This window comes from Cherax quadricarinatus, chromosome 49 (assembly GCF_038502225.1).
Source record: "Cherax quadricarinatus isolate ZL_2023a chromosome 49, ASM3850222v1, whole genome shotgun sequence".
Classification (NCBI taxonomy): domain Eukaryota; kingdom Metazoa; phylum Arthropoda; class Malacostraca; order Decapoda; family Parastacidae; genus Cherax; species Cherax quadricarinatus.
Window position 1 is genome coordinate 4,379,471 of NC_091340.1, and position 17,500 is coordinate 4,396,970.

At 50.0% G+C, this 17,500-nt stretch overlaps 1 protein-coding gene across 2 annotated transcripts in view; it reads left to right on the forward strand.

Moving 5' to 3' along the window:
- tyn (trynity) overlaps positions 1–17,500 on the forward strand; it is a 216,269-nt gene that overhangs the window by 92,077 nt on the left and 106,692 nt on the right. The gene's annotated exons all lie outside the window — the stretch shown is intronic.

Genomic DNA, 17,500 nt, shown 5'->3' on the forward strand with positions numbered 1-17,500 from the left:
GGACAGCTGGTCCCAGAAGACGAGGAAGTACTTGTACCTCCTCCCATGGCAGACATTGGTCTGAGACACTCCCGCGAAAGGGAGCCAAGGCCGGGCCACCACTTGGAAAAAGCCCGAGCCGGGGGATTATACTGGCGAATCTACAAAGAAGTACCAGTCAACACTGGACCTACACGTTACCCGTAACACCTAACTTAATCTAGCCTAGAATGACACGTGTGATCTTGCACACCTCTAGAACAGACAAAAATCATCGGACTACAATACCCGCTGTATTTAAAGAACAGTTTACCCAAGGACTGCGAGTGTTGGATCAAAATTATTCGCCCCACACTATCCCTCGGCCCATTTTGCTATATAAATGTTTTTAAAGAAAAACTATATTTTGAAACCTTTAAGGCGACGTTTTGCCAGTTCTGGGCTTTGTTAGGCCCGGGTTTGAGCGAAAGGTAGAAATGAAGATTTCTCGTCAACAAATAGTGCCTGTCATACTACTTGCCAGGTTACACTGTCGTCTCTTCTCCAGTGTTCAGAGACAAAGCGCAATGATAGATGGTGGTTGTGGTTTGTTGGGTTAAATATGGTCTTGGTGTGTTAGTGAGGTTTTGAAGAACTGCCTGTGGTCGTGGTGGGGTCAGTTATGCTGCTGGAATCCATTTGGTCCTGGTGGGATCAGCACAGATATCTCTTATACTTAGTGACACATACTGAGTGACATTTCGCCTACACAGTAGGCCTCTTCAGTCGAGTAAAGAGGAGGCAGCAGAAGCGGTAGAGACGTAAAGATGATCAGTCCATCACTCTCGAAGATATAGTTTTGGGGTGGTCAGTCCCTCAGCTTGGAGAAGAGCTCTGTTCCATAGTCTGGAACAATGTGAATAAATTGAAGATTGAGACACTTATGCAGCATATGGGAATCTTTATTCAGGAAACGTTTCGCCACACAGTGGCTTCATCAGTCCAATACAAAGAGGAAGGTGTAAGGAGAGGAGGAGAATGAGGTAATCAGTCCCTCAACCTGGAGTCGATGTGTTCAGTCCATCAATCTTGTAGAATGGACTGAACACATCGACTCCAGGTTGAGGGACTGATTACCTCATTCTCCTCCTCTCCTTACACCTTCCTCTTTGTATTGGACTGATGAAGCCACTGTGTGGCGAAACGTTTCCTGAATAAAGATTCCCATATGCTGCATAAGTGTCTCAATCTTCAACTTGTCGGTTTTTCAAACCATTCATCACAATGTGAATAAAGATACCTAACTATTGCACATGTGTCACATCATACCTGATCTTGCAATCCTACAGTGACTGATGTCACCAAAAGTCCTTGTGAATAATATTGTGAGACAGTAGACAGGTAGACAGTAACCTTGCATCCAGGCACTACAGTTGTGGAACACGAGAGATAAACAGCAGTGTGCTTACATGTACGATGACAGATAAATCTTTCAACATTCTCCTTATATTCAGTATTTGGTTATCTGTACTCGACTCTGCAAGTCTTGATAGTTCTTGCCTTTAGAATATTGTCAGTAAGTTGGAGGAACGACACTGGTGTGTAGCTGCTGGCCAACACCCGGGTTTTCTTCTTGTAGCTGCTGGCCAACACCCGGGTTTTCTTCTTGTAGCTGCTGGCCAACACCCGGGTTTTCTTCTTGTAGCTGCTGGCCAACACCCGGGTTTTCTTCTTGTAGCTGCTGGCCAACACCCGGGTTTTCTTCTTGTAGCTGCTGGCCAACACCCGGGTTTTCTTCTTGTAGCTGCTGGCCAACACCCGGGTTTTCTTCTTGTAGCTGCTGGCCAACACCCGGGTTTTCTTCTTGTAGCTGCTGGCCAACACCCGGGTTTTCTTCTTGTAGCTGCTGGCCAACACCCGGGTTTTCTTCTTGTAGCTGCTGGCCAACACCCGGGTTTTCTTCTTGTAGCTGCTGGCCAACACCCGGGTTTTCTTCTTGTAGCTGCTGGCCAACACCCGGGTTTTCTTCTTGTAGCTGCTGGCCAACACCCGGGTTTTCTTCTTGTAGCTGCTGACCAACACCCGGGTTTTCTTCTTGTAGCTGCTGGCCAACACCCGGGTTTTCTTCTTGTAGCTGCTGGCCAACACCCGGGTTTTCTTCTTGTAGCTGCTGACCAACACCCGGGTTTTCTTCTTGTAGCTGCTGACCAACACCCGGGTTTTCTTCTTGTAGCTGCTGGCCAACACCCGGGTTTTCTTCTTGTAGCTGCTGGCCAACACCCGGGTTTTCTTCTTGTAGCTGCTGACCAACACCCGGGTTTTCTTCTTGTAGCTGCTGGCCAACACCCGGGTTTTCTTCTTGTAGCTGCTGGCCAACACCCGGGTTTTCTTCTTGTAGCTGCTGGCCAACACCCGGGTTTTCTTCTTGTAGCTGCTGGCCAACACCCGGGTTTTCGTCTTGTAGCTGCTGGCCAACACCCGGGTTTTCTTCTTGTAGCTGCTGGCCAACACCCGGGTTTTCGTCTTGTAGCTGCTGGCCAACACCCGGGTTTTCTTCTTGTAGCTGCTGGCCAACACCCGGGTTTTCTTCTTGTAGCTGCTGGCCAACACCCGGGTTTTCTTCTTGTAGCTGCTGGCCAACACCCGGGTTTTCTTCTTGTAGCTGCTGGCCAACACCCGGATTTTCGTCTTGTAGCTGCTGGCCAACACTCGGGTTTTCTTCTTGTAGCTGCTGGCCAACACCCGGGTTTTCTTCTTGTAGCTGCTGGCCAACACCCGGGTTTTCTTCTTGTAGCTGCTGGCCAACACCCGGGTTTTCTTCTTGTAGCTGCTGGCCAACACCCGGGTTTTCTTCTTGTAGCTGCTGGCCAACACCCGGGTTTTCTTCTTGTAGCTGCTGGCCAACACCCGGGTTTTCTTCTTGTAGCTGCTGGCCAACACCCGGGTTTTCTTCTTGTAGCTGCTGGCCAACACCCGGGTTTTCTTCTTGTAGCTGCTGGCCAACACCCGGATTTTCGTCTTGTAGCTGCTGGCCAACACTCGGGTTTTCTTCTTGTAGCTGCTGGCCAACACCCGGGTTTTCTTCTTGTAGCTGCTGGCCAACACCCGGGTTTTCTTCTTGTAGCTGCTGGCCAACACCCGGGTTTTCTTCTTGTAGCTGCTGGCCAACACCCGGGTTTTCTTCTTGTAGCTGCTGGCCAACACCCGGGTTTTCTTCTTGTAGCTGCTGGCCAACACCCGGGTTTTCTTCTTGTAGCTGCTGGCCAACACCCGGGTTTTCTTCTTGTAGCTGCTGGCCAACACCCGGGTTTTCTTCTTGTAGCTGCTGGCCAACACCCGGATTTTCGTCTTGTAGCTGCTGGCCAACACCCGGGTTTTCTTCTTGTAGCTGCTGGCCAACACCCGGGTTTTCTTCTTGTAGCTGCTGGCCAACACCCGGGTTTTCTTCTTGTAGCTGCTGGCCAACACCCGGGTTTTCTTCTTGTAGCTGCTGGCCAACACCCGGGTTTTCTTCTTGTAGCTGCTGGCCAACACCCGGGTTTTCTTCTTGTAGCTGCTGGCCAACACCCGGGTTTTCTTCTTGTAGCTGCTGGCCAACACCCGGGTTTTCTTCTTGTAGCTGCTGGCCAACACCCGGGTTTTCTTCTTGTAGCTGCTGGCCAACACCCGGATTTTCGTCTTGTAGCTGCTGGCCAACACCCGGGTTTTCTTCTTGTAGCTGCTGGCCAACACCCGGGTTTTCTTCTTGTAGCTGCTGGCCAACACCCGGGTTTTCTTCTTGTAGCTGCTGGCCAACACCCGGGTTTTCGTCTTGTAGCTGCTGGCCAACACCCGGGTTTTCTTCTTGTAGCTGCTGGCCAACACCCGGGTTTTCTTCTTGTAGCTGCTGGCCAACACCCGGGTTTTCTTCTTGTAGCTGCTGGCCAACACCCGGGTTTTCTTCTTGTAGATGCTGGCCAACACCCGGGTTTTCTTCTTGTAGCTGCTGGCCAACACCCGGGTTTTCTTCTTGTAGCTGCTGGCCAACACCCGGGTTTTCTTCTTGTAGCTGCTGGCCAACACCCGGGTTTTCTTCTTGTAGCTGCTGGCCAACACCCGGGTTTTCTTCTTGTAGCTGCTGGCCAACACCCGGGTTTTCTTCTTGTAGCTGCTGGCCAACACCCGGGTTTTCTTCTTGTAGCTGCTGGCCAACACCCGGGTTTTCTTCTTGTAGCTGCTGGCCAACACCCGGATTTTCGTCTTGTAGCTGCTGGCCAACACTCGGGTTTTCTTCTTGTAGCTGCTGGCCAACACCCGGGTTTTCTTCTTGTAGCTGCTGGCCAACACCCGGGTTTTCTTCTTGTAGCTGCTGGCCAACACCCGGGTTTTCTTCTTGTAGCTGCTGGCCAACACCCGGGTTTTCTTCTTGTAGCTGCTGGCCAACACCCGGGTTTTCTTCTTGTAGCTGCTGGCCAACACCCGGGTTTTCTTCTTGTAGCTGCTGGCCAACACCCGGGTTTTCTTCTTGTAGCTGCTGGCCAACACCCGGGTTTTCTTCTTGTAGCTGCTGGCCAACACCCGGATTTTCGTCTTGTAGCTGCTGGCCAACACCCGGGTTTTCTTCTTGTAGCTGCTGGCCAACACCCGGGTTTTCTTCTTGTAGCTGCTGGCCAACACCCGGGTTTTCTTCTTGTAGCTGCTGGCCAACACCCGGGTTTTCTTCTTGTAGCTGCTGGCCAACACCCGGGTTTTCTTCTTGTAGCTGCTGGCCAACACCCGGGTTTTCTTCTTGTAGCTGCTGGCCAACACCCGGGTTTTCTTCTTGTAGCTGCTGGCCAACACCCGGGTTTTCTTCTTGTAGCTGCTGGCCAACACCCGGGTTTTCTTCTTGTAGCTGCTGGCCAACACCCGGATTTTCGTCTTGTAGCTGCTGGCCAACACCCGGGTTTTCTTCTTGTAGCTGCTGGCCAACACCCGGGTTTTCTTCTTGTAGCTGCTGGCCAACACTCGGGTTTTCTTCTTGTAGCTGCTGGCCAACACCCGGGTTTTCGTCTTGTAGCTGCTGGCCAACACCCGGGTTTTCTTCTTGTAGCTGCTGGCCAACACCCGGGTTTTCTTCTTGTAGCTGCTGGCCAACACCCGGGTTTTCTTCTTGTAGATGCTGGCCAACACCCGGGTTTTCTTCTTGTAGCTGCTGGCCAACACCCGGGTTTTCTTCTTGTAGCTGCTGGCCTACACCCGGGTTTTCTTCTTGTAGCTGCTGGCCAACACCCGGGTTTTCTTCTTGTAGCTGCTGGCCAACACCCGGGTTTTCTTCTTGTAGCTGCTGGCCAACACCCGGGTTTTCTTCTTGTAGCTGCTGGCCAACACCCGGGTTTTCTTCTTGTAGCTGCTGGCCAACACCCGGGTTTTCTTCTTGTAGCTGCTGGCCAACACCCGGGTTTTCTTCTTGTAGCTGCTGGCCAACACCCGGGTTTTCTTCTTGTAGCTGCTGGCCAACACCCGGGTTTTCTTCTTGTAGCTGCTGGCCAACACCCGGGTTTTCTTCTTGTAGCTGCTGGCCAACACCCGGGTTTTCTTCTTGTAGCTGCTGGCCAACACCCGGGTTTTCTTCTTGTAGCTGCTGGCCAACACCCGGGTTTTCTTCTTGTAGCTGCTGGCCAACACCCGGGTTTTCTTCTTGTAGCTGCTGGCCAACACCCGGATTTTCGTCTTGTAGCTGCTGGCCAACACCCGGGTTTTCGTCTTGTAGCTGCTGGCCAACACCCGGCTTTTCGTCTTGTAGCTGCTGGCCAACACCCGGGTTTTCGTCTTGTAGCTGCTGGCCAACACCCGGGTTTTCGTCTTGTAGCTGCTGGCCAACACCCGGATTTTCGTCTTGTAGCTGCTGGCCAACACCCGGGTTTTCGTCTTGTAGCTGCTGGCCAACACCCGGATTTTCGTCTTGTAGCTGCTGGCCAACACCCGGATTTTCGTCTTGTAGCTGCTGGCCAACACCCGGATTTTCGTCTTGTAGCTGCTGGCCAACACCCGGGTTTTCGTCTTGTAGCTGCTGGCCAACACCCGGATTTTCGTCTTGTAGCTGCTGGCCAACACCCGGATTTTCGTCTTGTAGCTGCTGGCCAACACCCGGGTTTTCGTCTTGTAGCTGCTGGCCAACACCCGGATTTTCGTCTTGTAGCTGCTGGCCAACACCCGGATTTTCGTCTTGTAGCTGCTGGCCAACACCCGGATTTTCGTCTTGTAGCTGCTGGCCAACACCCGGATTTTCGTCTTGTAGCTGCTGGCCAACACCCGGATTTTCGTCTTGTGAGTTCCGACTACACTGAAAAACACTTTGTGTTAATTAACCCGGAAGGTTAATAACGCTGGATATCCCAAGTAAAGCCTTGTCATCAAACCCGGCTTTTTTCCATTCTATTTCTTGTACTCCCATGTAATCTCTTGCGCTACACGTATTCTCTTGTACTCCAAGTACTCCCCTGTGTCTGCTAGTTGGTGCTGTCAGAGTTTAGAGGCAGTGACTACTGACCTGCAGGTCCACGTAGCATTCCTGTATCTCTCTTGTGTACAATTATTGAAGATATGATTATTTGGTCTTGTACCTGGGATAAAACGTCTCTCTCTCTCTCTCTCTCTCTCTCTCTCTCTCTCTCTCTCTCTCTCTCTCTCTCTCTCTCTCTCTCTCTCTCTCTCTCTCTGCCCCATTGTGACTTTATTCGTAGCAACATCATGGGAAAAATAGAAAGGAATTGCGAGGAGGAGGAGGAGGAGGAGGAGGAGGAAGAGTGGGTGGTGGGTGGTGGGTGGTGAGGGGGAAGGAGTCTTGTGGTGTTACGGTAGTGGGTGGAAGGTCTCCCACCATCACCTGTTACCTCTACTGAGATCACTCCCTCACGTCTGTTCCATTACCTCAGCTCCTCTACTGAGATCACTCCCTCACGTCTCTTCCATTACCTCAGCTCCTTTAGTGTAGTCCAGGATATCTGACTGGTGTACCCTGGGCTAACAGGGTTCAGGGCCCTCCTGGATCAGGGCAAAGCTCTGTTATTTCTAAAACTAGCTGTGTGAAGAAGTGACGGAGGCAGACTTTATACGCAGCTTCAAGAATGGGTATATTAGGGTTCACGAGGCTACGAGGAAGTGAGCTCGGTCAAAGGTCAGTCAAGACGGTATTGTGTTGTAATTCATGGAAGGCTGAACCCGAGTGGTTTATTAAGAGCAACGAGTGACGTAGGCTTGAACCTCCGGTCTGTAATTAAGGTTCGGTCTATGACCAGCTGGGCTGTTGGTGTTGGTTACGTGAATCAGACACATGTGTAACACTTGTGTATCTCGTGGAATCACAGTCGTGTCACTAGTTAATGGTCCAAGTCGGAGCGAAACGTCGTCTTCAGTTTCACTCTCCTATGTGCGGGTTATTTACGTATTGTTCAAGTCAAGGTATTGTGCCTTTTTATTCTTTATTGTGGAATCGTTTCGCCAACCAGCGGCCTTATCAGTCCAACACAGAGAAGGGAGTTTGATATACTCTCAGCCCATCAGTCTTATGATGACGTGTTCATTCCAACAGTCTCCATAGCTATTGGTGGTAATGGCCAGTTAAGGCAAACTCAGAGGTGTCAGGACCAGAGATGGAGCGACGCAAACGATATCTAACGGTCTCTCTCCGTCTTCCTCGCTCAACAAAAGACTTGGTCTCTGATGAGACAAGTGAGACAGTGAGTGTGTGATGTTAGTGCTGCTCCCGGTTGCGTTGATTGACTTCCACAAGATATGACACCGTGTCGAGTGTTTCTTGCTCAGACTTCTGGCACTAATGTTGATGAGTCCAGTGCAGCTGGTCATCAGCACCATGTATTTTCATCTTGTCGACACTGATATCAGAGCAATGGACCTGTCAATTTTGGGACCACCGTTTGAGTTTCTCGTTCATCTTTCTGTTTATCAACTGACAGTCGTTAATTGCGACTTAATCTGAGTTCACTATTATCAGAATTTACCACTGACGTGTGTCCAGTTATAAGATCAGCTACACAGTTGGGTGTCTGACAGAGAACTTTCCCTGGCTTACTCACTGGTCTTCTGACTAGGGTCTTAATTATAGGATGACCGATTCGGCAGCGTTTTTGACTGGGGTCTTCCATTGGCTTACCAGCTCACCCGGTACAAAAGTCATGGCTGATAACATGGGTGACGTGGGAGGTTGTCCGCACCATAAAAATATGGTTGAGACTTGAAAAATAAGTCACAATACCGTGGCTGGAACAATACCGTGGCTGGAACAAAACCGTGGCTGGAACAAAACTGTGGCTGGAACAAAACTGTGGCTGGAACAATACCGTGGCTGGAACAATACCGTGGCTGGAACAATACCGTGGCTGGAACAAAACCGTGGCTGGAACAAAACTGTGGCTGGAACAAAACTGTGGCTGGAACAATACCGTGGCTGGAACAATACCGTGGCTGGAAAAAAACCGTGGCTGGAACAAAACCGTGGCTGGAACAAAACTGTGGCTGGAACAATACCGTGGCTGGAACAATACCGTGGCTGGAACAATACCGTGGCTGGAACAATACTATGGATGGAATATTTTACGAATAACCAACACTGAGAAAGCTCCTGCAACAACCATTGTTGTAAACCTATGTGACTACTGGTGAGAGCCTCTGCAACAATAGTTAATGAGTACGAGTGTGGCAATCATTATGAGTATCACTGCAGCAGTCATTAATGAGTACCTCTGCAACAATCAATGACGAGTATTTCTGCAACAATCGTTAATGAGCTTTTGTTTTTGCAGTAACCATTAATGAGTACCTCTGTGACTGCCATTAATGAGTACCACTGCAACATCCATTAATGAGTACCTCTGCAACAATCATTGATGAATATTTCTGAAGCTACCATTAGTGAGTACCTCTGTAACAACCATTGCTGAGTACATCTGTGATCCCATAAGCAGAGTGCATATCCTCAGAGTGAAGAATATTTGCTAAGGTTGGAGCCTCTCACTCAACATTCGTCACAAAGCGAGTCTTCACTCTGCCTATACACACACTACTAATAACCATCATGTAATCGATAGGCTTTAAACCTAACGCCCTTCAAGGGAGCTGCTTTGAAGCAGGTGGAAGGCTCTTCATCCAAGAAATCTGAGCTTCCCTCACCTTCCATCAATTAGGAAATTTGAACTTAGCATTTCCTTAAATAATAATAATAATAATAATAATAATAATAATAATAATAATAATGATAATAACAATTTATTATTATTAAATAATTTAAACCTAAGAAGCAAGTTGATTCTCAAGGTGACAACTAAATCCCTATTTATCACAAGAAATAATTCTTCACACTCATCCCTAGAGACTCCATCCTCCTGAGAGACTCCATCCTCCTGAGAGACTCCATCCTCCTGAGAGACTCCATCCTCCTGAGAGACTCCATCCTCCTGAGAGACTCCATCCTCCTGAGAGACTCCATCCTCCTGAGAGACTCCATCCTCCTGAGAGACTCCATCCTCCTGAGAGACTCCATCCTCCTGAGAGACTCCATCCTCCTGAGAGACTCCATCCTCCTGAGAGACTCCATCCTCCTGAGAGACTCCATCCTCCTGAGAGACTCCATCCTCCTGAGAGACTCCATCCTCCTGAGAGACTCCATCCTCCTGAGAGACTCCATCCTCCTGAGAGACTCCATCCTCCTGAGAGACTCCATCCTCCTGAGAGACTCCATTCTCCTGAGAGACTCCATCCTCCTGAGAGACTCCATCCTCCTGAGAGATTCCATCCTCCTGAGAGACTCCATCCTCCTGAGAGACTCCATCCTCCTGAGAGACTCCATCCTCCTGAGAGACTCCATCCTCCTGAGAGACTCCATCCTCCTGAGAGACTCCATCCTCCTGAGAGACTCCATCCTCCTGAGAGACTCCATCCTCCTGAGAGACTCCATCCTCCTGAGAGACTCCATCCTCCTGAGAGACTCCATCCTCCTGAGAGACTCCATCCTCCTGAGAGACTCCATCCTCCTGAGAGACTCCATCCTCCTGAGAGACTCCATCCTCCTGAGAGACTCCATCCTCCTGAGAGACTCCATCCTCCTGAGAGACTCCATCCTCCTGAGAGACTCCATCCTCCTGAGAGACTCCATCCTCCTGAGAGACTCCATCCTCCTGAGAGACTCCATCCTCCTGAGAGACTCCATCCTCCTGAGAGACTCCATCCTCCTGAGAGACTCCATCCTCCTGAGAGACTCCATTCTCCTGAGAGACTCCATCCTCCTGAGAGACTCCATCCTCCTGAGAGATTCCATCCTCCTGAGAGACTCCATCCTCCTGAGAGACTCCATCCTCCTGAGAGACTCCATCCTCCTGAGAGACTCCATCCTCCTGAGAGACTCCATCCTCCTGAGAGACTCCATCCTCCTGAGAGACTCCATCCTCCTGAGAGACTCCATCCTCAAGAGAGACTCCATCCTCAAGAGAGACTCCATCCTCAAGAGAGACTCCATCCTCCTGAGAGACTCCATCCTCAAGAGAGACTCCATCCTCAAGAGAGACTCCATCCTCAAGAGAGACTCCATCCTCAAGAGAGACTCCATCCTCAAGAGAGACTCCATCCTCAAGAGAGACTCCATCCTCAAGAGAGACTCCATCATCAAGAGAGACTCCATCCTCAAGAGAGACTCCATTCTCAAGAGAGGCTCCATCCTCTAGAGAGACTCCATCCTCAAGAGAGACTCCATCCTCAAGAGAGACTCCATCCTCCTGAGAGACTCCATCCTCAAGAGAGACTCCATCCTCCTGAGAGACTCCATCCTCCTGAGAGACTCCATCCTCCTGAGAGACTCCATCCTCCTGAGAGACTCCATCCTCCTGAGAGACTCCATCCTCCTGAGAGACTCCATCCTCCTGAGAGACTCCATCCTCCTGAGAGACTCCATCCTCCTGAGAGACTCCATCCTCCTGAGAGACTCCATCCTCCTGAGAGACTCCATCCTCCTGAGAGACTCCATCCTCCTGAGAGACTCCATCCTCCTGAGAGACTCCATACTCCTGAGAGACTCCATCCTCCTGAGAGACTCCATCCTCCTGAGAGATTCCATCCTCCTGAGAGACTCCATCCTCCTGAGAGACTCCATCCTCCTGAGAGACTCCATCCTCCTGAGAGACTCCATCCTCCTGAGAGACTCCATCCTCCTGAGAGACTCCATCCTCCTGAGAGACTCCATCCTCCTGAGAGACTCCATCCTCAAGAGAGACTCCATCCTCAAGAGAGACTCCATCCTCAAGAGAGACTCCATCCTCCTGAGAGACTCCATCCTCAAGAGAGACTCCATCCTCAAGAGAGACTCCATCCTCAAGAGAGACTCCATCCTCAAGAGAGACTCCATCCTCAAGAGAGACTCCATCCTCAAGAGAGACTCCATCCTCAAGAGAGACTCCATCATCAAGAGAGACTCCATCCTCAAGAGAGACTCCATTCTCAAGAGAGGCTCCATCCTCTAGAGAGACTCCATCCTCAAGAGAGACTCCATCCTCAAGAGAGACTCCATCCTCCTGAGAGACTCCATCCTCAAGAGAGACTCCATCCTCCTGAGAGACTCCATCCTCCTGAGAGACTCCATCCTCAAGAGAGACTCCATCCTCCTGAGAGATTCCATCCTCAAGAGAGACTCCATCCTCCTGAGAGACTCCATCCTCAAGAGAGACTCCATCCTCAAGAGAGACTCCATCCTCAAGAGAGACTCCATCCTCAAGAGAGACTCCATCCTCAAGAGAGACTCCATCCTCAAGAGAGACTCCATCCTCAAGAGAGAATCCATCTTCAAGAGAGACTCCATCCTCCTGAGAGACTCCATCCTCAAGAGAAACTCCATCCTCCTGAGAGACTCCATCCTCAAGAGAGACTCCATCCTCAAGAGAGACTCCATCCTCAAGAGAGAATCCATCTTCAAGAGAGACTCCATCCTCCTGAGAGACTCCATCCTCAAGAGAAACTCCATCCTCAAGAGAGACTCCATCCTCAAGAGAGACTCCATCCTCAAGAGAGACTCCATCCTCAAGAGAGAATCCATCTTCAAGAGAGACTCCATCCTCCTGAGAGACGCCATCCTCAAGAGAGACTCCATCCTCCTGAGAGACTCCATCCTCAAGAGAGACTCCATCCTCAAGAGAGACTCCATCCTCAAGAGAGACTCCATCCTCAAGAGAGACTCCATCCTCAAGAGAGACTCCATCCTCCTGAGAGACTCCATCCTCAAGAGAGACTCCATCCTCCTGAGAGACTCCATCCTCAAGAGAGACTCCATCCTCCTGAGAGACTCCATCCTCAAGAGAGACTCCATCCTCAAGAGAGACTCCATCCTCAAGAGAGACTCCATCCTCAAGAGAGACTCCATCCTCAAGAGAGACTCCATCCTCAAGAGAGACTCCATCCTCAAGAGAGACTCCATCCTCCTGAGAGACTCCATCCTCAAGAGAGACTCCATCCTCCTGAGAGACTCCATCCTCAAGAGAGACTCCATCCTCCTGAGAGACTCCATCCTCAAGAGAGACTCCATCCTCAAGAGAGACTCCATCCTCAAGAGAGACTCCATCCTCAAGAGAGACTCCATCCTCAAGAGAGACTCCATCCTCAAGAGAGACTCCATCCTCAAGAGAGACTCCATCCTCAAGAGATACTCCATCCTCAAGAGAGACTCCATCCTCAAGAGAGACTCCATCCTCAAGAGAGACTCCATCCTCCTGAGAGACTCCATCCTCAAGAGAGACTCCATCCTCAAGAGAGACTCCATCCTCAAGAGAGACTCCATCCTCAAGAGAGACTCCATCCTCAAGAGAGACTCCATCCTCAAGAGAGACTCCATCCTCAAGAGAGACTCCATCCTCAAGAGAGACTCCATCCTCCTGAGAGACTCCATCCTCAAGAGAGACTCCATCCTCCTGAGAGACTCCATCCTCAAGAGAGACTCCATCCTCCTGAGAGACTCCATCCTCAAGAGAGACTCCATCCTCAAGAGAGACTCCATCCTCAAGAGAGACTCCATCCTCAAGAGAGACTCCATCCTCAAGAGAGACTCCATCCTCAAGAGAGACTCCATCCTCAAGAGAGACTCCATCCTCAAGAGATACTCCATCCTCAAGAGAGACTCCATCCTCAAGAGAGACTCCATCCTCAAGAGAGACTCCATCCTCCTGAGAGACTCCATCCTCAAGAGAGACTCCATCCTCAAGAGAGACTCCATCCTCAAGAGAGACTCCATCCTCAAGAGAGACTCCATCCTCAAGAGAGACTCCATCCTCCTGAGAGACTCCATCCTCCTGAGAGACTCCATCCTCAAGAGAGACTCCATCTTCAAGAGAGACTCCATCCTCAAGAGAGACTCCATCCTCAAGAGAGACTCCATCCTCCTGAGAGACTCCATCCTCCTGAGAGACTCCATCCTCAAGAGAGACTCCATCCTCAAGAGAGACTCCATCCTCAAGAGAGACTCCATCCTCAAGAGAGACTCCATCCTCAAGAGAGACTCCATCCTCAAGAGAGACTCCATCCTCAAGAGAGACTCCATCCTCAAGAGAGACTCCATCCTCAAGAGAGACTCCATCCTCAAGAGAGACTCTCAGGTGATGTTGAGAGGAGATGATGGAGTGTGTGGTGGGTCGTGTATGACCTGGTGGCTGCGAGGGGTCGTTCCGAGACACGAGCACTCACCTGGTGGTCGTGGTGAGCACCAGGTTCCTGCTAATTACATACCTCAGGCAAGAAAAGCCCCGGACCCCCACCCCTGACACGGGTTCCTGCCATACAATAAGACGTTCAATGTTGCCATTGTTTGTGTTACAGGAGCCTGGCTATAAGTATTCTCTTGCGTGTTCTGATGTATACTCTTGCATCTTCTTACATCTATGGGTATGCCTTAGATATTGGGCTTATTTGATAGCCTAGGGCAGCTTATTAGTGAAAATAAGATATTTGACATAATAAGCAAATGTTTTAAATTTTCTTGCAAGAGATAAAATATCCGGAGGTTCTCCTGTTACCCTTTTTGAGGCCTAGTTCCTAGGTCTACTCTGTATACATACATTCTGGCGCTACTGTTCACAAGATAAGATTTTGTTCGGATTTTTAAATTCGGAGGGTTAGCCACCCAGTTATCGAGGGGCTGTCTGTCTTATTTCCATTGGGGTTGTTCAGTCTTGTCCCCCAGGATGCGACTCATACCAGTCGACTAACACCTAGGTACCTACTTGCTTGTTCGGTGAACGCACAACAGATGTAAGGAAACACGCCCAATGCACCCAATATTTTCACCATTGCCGGGGATCGAACCACGGACACTCACCATGTGAAGCGAGTGCGTTGCCTACCAGGCCACGGGCCACCAGAATGAGAAAAAAAAATATTAGCCTCTTGGGCAGCCTGGCTGATCAGGACCCGGTCTGAGTAACTTATCAAGTTCCCTTTAAAAGACAGTCAGGGGTCAGTAATCATCCTTAAGTATGAAGGAATGGTGTTGGAATAAACCCAGGAACGGGGGAGGTTTGAACCCATGGCGAGTCGTAGCGAGCTGGCCCAGTGGCTTACGCACTGGCCTGAAGTTTTGTGACTCACTCGCCATGGGTTCTAACCCCATCCGTTCCCTGGTGTTGTTACAATTTCGTGAGTTCTCATGGTACTGAAATGTTTTGGTCTCATTACACTTATTGTGTCCTCTCTCTCTGTCTGTCTGTCTGTCTGTCTGTCTGTCTGTCTGTCTCTCTCTCTCTCTCTCTCTCTCTCTCTCTCCCTCTCTCTCTTTCCGAGAGAGTACCGAGCATCTAACTTTCATTAGTAGTAACTTCAATGTTCGGATCTGTGACCAGTCCCTCTAGAATTTTTCAGGTGTAAATTATAATGCATCTTTCTGGCCTGTGACTAACATCCCACTGACTGCACTAGTGAGGTGACATCAATGTTGCATAAGACTTCACTTGTCTTATTACGTCTACCCACGAAAGCACTTGTTCTAACACACACACACACACACACACACACACACACACACACACACACACACACACACACACACATATATATATATATATATATATATATATATATATATATATATATATATATATATATATTGTCTGTGTCTGTGAAAGAAGTGATTCTTATTGAAGAACAACAGTGTTTGTTCCCGCAAGGGAACAAACACTGTTGTTTATCTTTTTGTTCACTGGTGCACATGTTTGGCAGTCTGTCAATTAAGCTGGGGGTGTGGCGAGTTTCCAGCTGGTGTTTTACTAATGTCCTGGTGCTGCCGTAATGATATACTAAGATCCTGGTGTCTTCCTGACGTACTGGTACTACACTGATGTCCTAATGTTGTCCTGGTGTCCTGTGCCGGACGATACACCGCTGACCAGTACATTGGAACAACACCAGGATACCAGTACGTCACCAGGACACCAGTACATCACCAGGACACCAGTACATCACCAGGACACCAGTACATCACCAGGACACCAGTACATCACTGGCCCAAGCTACGCCTAGGTAGGCCGGTGAGATATGGAAGGCTAGATGGCAGCACAGGTAGACAGCTCCAGTACACAGGGCAGACACAGCTCCAGTACACAGGGTAGGCACAGCTCCAGTACACAGGGCAGACACAACTCCAGTACACAGGGCAGACACAGTTCTAGTACACAGGGCAGACACAGCTCCAGTACACAGGGCAGACACAACTCCAGTACACAGGGCAGACACAGTTCTAGTACACAGGGCAGACACAGCTCCAGTACACAGGGCAGACACAACTCCAGTACACAGGGCAGACACAGCTCCAGTACACAGGGCAGACACAACTCCAGTACACAGGGCAGACACAGCTCCAGTACACATGGTAGACACAGCTCCAGTACACAGGGCAGACACAGCTCCAGTACACAGGGCAGACACAGCTCCAGTACACAGGGCAGACACAGCTTCAGTACACAGGGCAGACACAGCTCCAGTACACAGGGCAGACACAGCTCCAGTACACAGGGCAGACACAGCTCCAGTACACATGGTAGACACAGCTCCAGTACACAGGGCAGACACAGCTCCAGTACACAGGGCAGACACAGCTCCAGTACACAGGGCAGACACAGCTCCAGTACACATGGTAGACACAGCTCCAGTACACAGGGCAGACACAGCTCCAGTACACAGGGCAGACACAGCTCCAGTACACAGGGCAGACACAGCTCCAGTACACATGGTAGACACAGCTCCAGTACACATGGTAGACACAGCTCCAGTACACATGGTAGACACAGCTCCAGTACACAGGGCAGAAACAGCTCCAGTACACATGGTAGACACAGCTCCAGTACACAGGGCAGACACAGCTCCAGTACACAGGGCAGACACAGCTCCAGTACACAGGGCAGACACAGCTCCAGTACACATGGTAGACACAGCTCCAGTACACAGGGCAGACACAGCTCCAGTACACAGGGCAGACACAGCTCCAGTACACATGGTAGACACAGCTCCAGTACACATGGTAGACACAGCTCCAGTACACATGGTAGACACAGCTCCAGTACACAGGGCAGACACAGCTCCAGTACACATGGTAGACACAGCTCCAGTACACAGGGCAGACACAGCTCCAGTACACAGGGCAGACACAGCTCCAGTACACAGGGCAGACACAGCTCCAGTACACAGGGCAGACACAGCTCCAGTACACATGGTAGACACAGCTCCAGTACACAGGGCAGACACAGCTCCAGTACACAGGGCAGACACAGCTCCAGTACACACACAACTCCAGCAGAGACAGTAGAACAATAACAATGCACTATCAGTATAAAGCAGACGATGACTGCATCGTTAGTTAGCCATTTTTAAAGAAACGTTTCGCCCATTTTGTGAAACAGCGTAGGTACACCAGCCTTACAGTTAAACCATGACCCAGATTCCTTCATTTTAACACCATAAACATTTTGTGAACTCTGGTTAAACATTAACAGGTGACTTAACAAGTTTAATGTTTTTTTTAATATTGTAAAACATTACGGGTCTTCTGTTTACAGAGCCACAACGGATGTTTTAGCCATTTCTAATACACACAAACGGGACACTTAGCAAGGACTCTATTACACACAGTCCTTGATCTAGTACTTCCAGTTGTCCCAGTAACTGGGAGTGTCTCAAGGCAGCCCTTGATCTAGTAACTCCAGTCGTCCCAGTAACTGGGAGTGTCTCAAGGTAGTCCTTGATGTAGTACCTCCAGTCGTCCAAGTAATTGGGAGTACCTCAAGGCAGTCCTTGATGTAGTACCTCCAGTCGTCCCAGTAACTGGGAGTGTCTCAAGGCAGTCCTTGATCTAGTAACCACAGTCGTCCCAGTAACTGGAGTACCCAGTGCACCTCCTTGATCCAGTACCCCACCATGTCCTTGTAGCCTGGATTATTCCTCAAGGCGACTCATAAACCGGTACTTCCAGACGACCCTCCGCCTGGCAAGCCGCGAGGAGGATACACCGCTCTTCGACACTGTGTCACACAACTGTGTACGCCGC